This window comes from Acyrthosiphon pisum, chromosome A1 (assembly GCF_005508785.2).
Source record: "Acyrthosiphon pisum isolate AL4f chromosome A1, pea_aphid_22Mar2018_4r6ur, whole genome shotgun sequence".
In the NCBI taxonomy this organism is placed as follows: Eukaryota; Metazoa; Arthropoda; class Insecta; order Hemiptera; family Aphididae; genus Acyrthosiphon; species Acyrthosiphon pisum.
The window spans coordinates 123,969,616-123,974,437 of record NC_042494.1 but is presented as its reverse complement, the minus strand read 5'-3'; the positions used below and the strand labels follow the sequence as shown (position 1 = coordinate 123,974,437).

Below are 4,822 nucleotides of genomic sequence, written 5' to 3'. Positions count from 1 at the left end.
GGACATCGTTTGAGTTTAAGCCACCTGTAGTTAGTGTGGGAATTTGAGGTGATTGACGATTTTGATTTTTGATACATCGGTATTCATGACTTTAATGGCTAGTATAATTATGGATCTAGTCGGATCATGCTTATTGTTATTATAGAAGCCCTCGACTGGCAATCTAAGTCAGCGAAGTGTCTTTTTTCACCGCTGGATAAAATGTAATTATATTCTAACAGTATACAATTACTCGACGTCGTTGGAAGAAAATGCGTTTTCTGTAATAATTAAGATAGAGTAAGACTAGATTAAACGCAGAGAGTATGAAAAAAGCAATTAAAAGTAAATTACGAATTAGCAATTTTTTTTCTTTGCAGCTCATCTAGTAGGTCGAACGATTAATGAAAACGTTTATTTATTGTTATCTTAGACTCTGAGTGGAGCGATGAATTTATTGATTTTATTATAATATTATTACGTGTTTTTTAATTGGATTTGTAATTTTTGTGTCTGTCATCAAAAGGGCTAGGATTTGTGTGCAACGGCGGCATGCTTTTTTCAACATTCAAATAGTTTTAGTCAGCAATGTCCACGATTTGTAATATTCTGATGAAAATGGTACAGTATTTTTATGGTTATCTCAAGAGTCGTCAGTCGTCAATGTTTGGAGGAACTTTGATTTTGGTTTCTGGTGGTATTTGAAATTGTTGAATTTGTTAGGTAGTGTTTATTTTATTTATGTTAGTAAAATGTATGTTTTTGAATAAAAAGTAGCATAGTAAATCAAAAGACGTTTTCATTCTAAACAAGCGCACTGAGCGAGTGACCCGGCCCGGTTTTAAGGTGCACCAAAAGTGCATTTGTTTTCACCTTTTGACCTACTAGAGACGCGTTTAAAAGTTTAAAGTAAGTTTGTCTAACACGATATGATAACACAATATTAAATAATTTAATTTAAATTTATATAAGATGATATGACGGCACAATATTAAATAATTTTAAAAGCCACACAGTTTGAAATAACTATTACATACCACTATAACAATAATGCGTGTACATTTTTATCGAGAATGTTACATTTTGTCTTTCTACTCAACAGCAACTGAGTCGAATGGTGTTTATCGTTCAGTGTTCACGATAAAAAGGCATACGAAATGCATTGTGATTTGTTGTACAACTAACTGAATAGAAATAGTGCAATACATTTGTTTTTTTTAATAAAGTTAATTTAATAATTTACATGGAGATGTCAATATGTTTTTTACCACGCGGTTTTAATATAATGGAGTAAGTAATGAATATTTGTTCTTCGGATGAAATTAATGTCCCGCCTGCTCATTTTAGCTCGTTTTTATCATTATTGATGAAATAAGTATAATAATAACTTTATTAAATACGAATACGTGCATTTGGTGGAATATTATGTACCTATAGGTATTAAGTAATATAAGCTACACATGATAATATAATAATATATTACGTATATAGCCTTATAGGTAATCACTAATCAGCTATAATTAATATTCTGTGACTTTATTGCTTCGTTATCGTTTAAAAAAAATATATAATGGTTAAATTAGTGACCAGTATATTTTATAAACGATCTATATACCTATATCATTTAATATTTATAAAATCTGCGTCGGTTCAAATGGCGTTTGATTCACTTTTTGAACATTTTAACGTTTTCAAATGGCTTTTTAAAACTTCATTAATTTGTTATTAAAGCGGTAAAGAGTTTAAATATAATTATATCGACTTGGTTATTATTCATGTCTGTTTCTAAAAGTTTTACAAAAATATTCTAACCGTATCATATTAATTGAACCACAACCTCACCTGACCGACCTGTCAAACATGCATAATAAAATTTCATTATAAACAGTTATATAATATTATTATATACATTATAGTATGTTATAGTTGTGTGGAAAGGTTCGGAAACAGTGAGAGGTTTAGAGTCATGTATAGAAAAGTACCGGAAAGTACATGGAAATATATTAATATGATTTTCACCTTCTGCGTACACCATACGTCCTTTACCTATCTGTCTAAACTAAAGTTGAATAATAATACTCTATTCAATGAACGTTTTATAATGGAAGAAAAAATAGTGAATTTTGCTTTATTTAAAAACGATAAATCCATAAGTAATAGTAATAATAAAAATAATAATAATAATATTAAATGTATATACAAACTAGGGGTTCAATAAAGCAGGAAAAAATGAAAACAAAACAAATAATACCTAGTTTGTGTGATTAATTAAATATTTAATAATCATTAATCCTTAAAATCTCAAATTAATTCAAATTAAACCACCCTTCGTATTTATATGGATTAAATTTGTTTCTTATTGACATAAAACTATGTAAGTATTGAAAAAATTGTACGAATAATTCTATTATACTAGATTGTAACGAATATTGTAATTTATTGTTACATTTAAAAACTGAGTTTCTTAAAAACTGTATTAAAACAAAATCAATACGACAATACGTATCAACAAAAAAAGTGTATAGTGTTTAAGCGATGACTACAGTGTATTATTATTATTATTTCAATGTAAGATTGTTGGAATACTTGGTTAGTGTTGAAATTCTACAAAGAATGAGATGCATTTACATTAAAACTGAATACTAAAGCGTAGATTTTACTTTGGGGCTTTTTTACTTACGAAATGGTGTTATTGAACGAAAACATTAACACAAACGTTAAATATCAACGAATCTGTTATTATTGTAATGCGAATACCGGGATTAAAATAATAAACTATATATAGGTATATCATATTATAGTTTCCTATCATCGCAAAAATAAAAAATTAGAAAAAACATTTCAGCCAAGGTTAGTGAAACGACTCTCATTTTTCAAAAAGTTGGATTTTATAAAATAACTCGTTTCTTATACAACTTTAATGATAATTTATTGTTGTTATAATTAATCTCGATTACAATAATAATTAAGGTAAATCGACAAAACCCGCCTATACCCAGTTGTAGCCTGTAGGCATATATATTATACACCTCCAGAACAGCTGCAGATGTGTTGTCAAAACTCGTAAGTTATAGAGATCTGATTTCGATAATTTTTTTGTTTTTAGAAAGAGAAACACTTCTTAAAGGTCACATTGAAATTTGAATTTCAAATTTATATTTCTAAACCGTATAATACGATTTTGATTACTATAAATTGTTCACAAGTTTAAAATAGTCAAAATACAAATTATGAAATCAAATCACTCTACGACGCGTGAGAGTTTTTACTGTAAAGCGTGTTTTTAGCAAAAACATTTTGGGCAGCGGCGCCGTTGACATTTGCGGGCATGTAGCACGTGCGTGGATAGCGCGTACCATAGACATATAAATAAATGTATTTATATGTCTATGCCCCGTACCTTTATACAATTACAACCACACTCACACTAATCGTCATTCGGCGTGGTGCGTGCGCGCGTCTTCAAGATCGGTCGGTGTGTGTGACGGGTCAAAGAAAAATGTCGCAGCGCGTCAAGCCGTGATTCCACGACGTGTGTTGTGTGTGCCGCATGTTATAAGAATAATAATATAATGTATGTAACACACTTCTCGTGACCGTGGGATCCCGGCTTTAAAATACTTATAATTTAATAACTATACCCGTTCAAATTTCGAGTTTTGAACGAAGTATGTGAAAATGTTCAGTTTTGGAATAATGAATCAAATAATATTACATAATATTGAGTTGTAATTAAATAAAACATTTTTTTTTTATCAACACTTAAAATCATGTAATTATTACGAAATCTTAAGCATTAAGAAAGGGTATAAACAAGGGTTGAGTGTATTGAAATCGGATACTAGCAGTGCGGTAATACGTGACGTAAACACCGAACAACACATGGGTAGTACATTATAGAATATAATAGTCTACGGTATTTGAGAAATAACCGCAAGTTACCGAAAAAAGCGGAAACGTTAAACCTATCATAAACGACAAACGTTGATATTGCCTATAAATGATTTTAAATAATTACTACGTTGTCCGATATAAGAATCACTTGTTATGCGATAACGTGTAATAATAATAATAATATTATGGACGAAGGGAGACGATTCGCAGCAAGAATACGGAGATTGCATAATATTATAGTTGCACGCCCGAACACACAACCACAGACGTGTGTACGCATTTGATTGCAACCACGTGCGTGGACGGGACTTCATCGCGACCTACGTGTATTAGAATAGGTAAAAATGAATTCAAGTGATATGAGCCCGTTAGGGCCTCCAAAAATTGCCTACGCGGACAGTGTTTCATGTCCACATGGCGGGGTATTGGTTAAAGTTTTCAACTAGCAATAATCGCACCTCGGATGGACCTCATTGGTTACGATATCGCCACTGCGCAAAGCTGATGATTACGACGTTTTGGGGCCATCTTATGCAGTTCCTGGGCCTTGGCTGACGTGCAGACGCCCGTCGGGCGACGTCCGCGTTGGCAGAACTATCCATCATCCAGACGTCATCCGAGCCATGGACGGCGTCGCCCTCGACCTCCACGTGGCCACCTTTCGATACAGTGAACGATAAAAGCTGGACACCGGCGTCCATCCACCGGATTTCGGGACGCCGGTGGGCCGATCGAAGGAGGTCACGCGTTTGGCGCGCTCTGTCGGCCGTAGACAGTACTGCCGCGGTGAGCGAAGACGGAGAGCCAACGGAAATTTATCGGAGACGGTCGAATGGACACCGTCCGTCCTCCAGACAGAGCCACTGACAAGTCGGTCGAGAACTAATTCCCGAATAATAGTAATAATAATAATAATAATATTATTTGCACGTAATAGAATTAATTAATA

General features: G+C 33.0%; 1 non-coding gene across 1 annotated transcript; it reads right to left on the bottom strand.

Moving 5' to 3' along the window:
* Positions 1-4,236: 4,236 nt before the first annotated feature.
* LOC115033984 lies at positions 4,237-4,376 on the bottom strand. Its single transcript, XR_003839326.1, has one exon. It is a non-coding gene; the product is annotated as a U4 spliceosomal RNA (small nuclear RNA).
* Between the last annotated feature and the right edge of the window lie 446 nt (positions 4,377-4,822).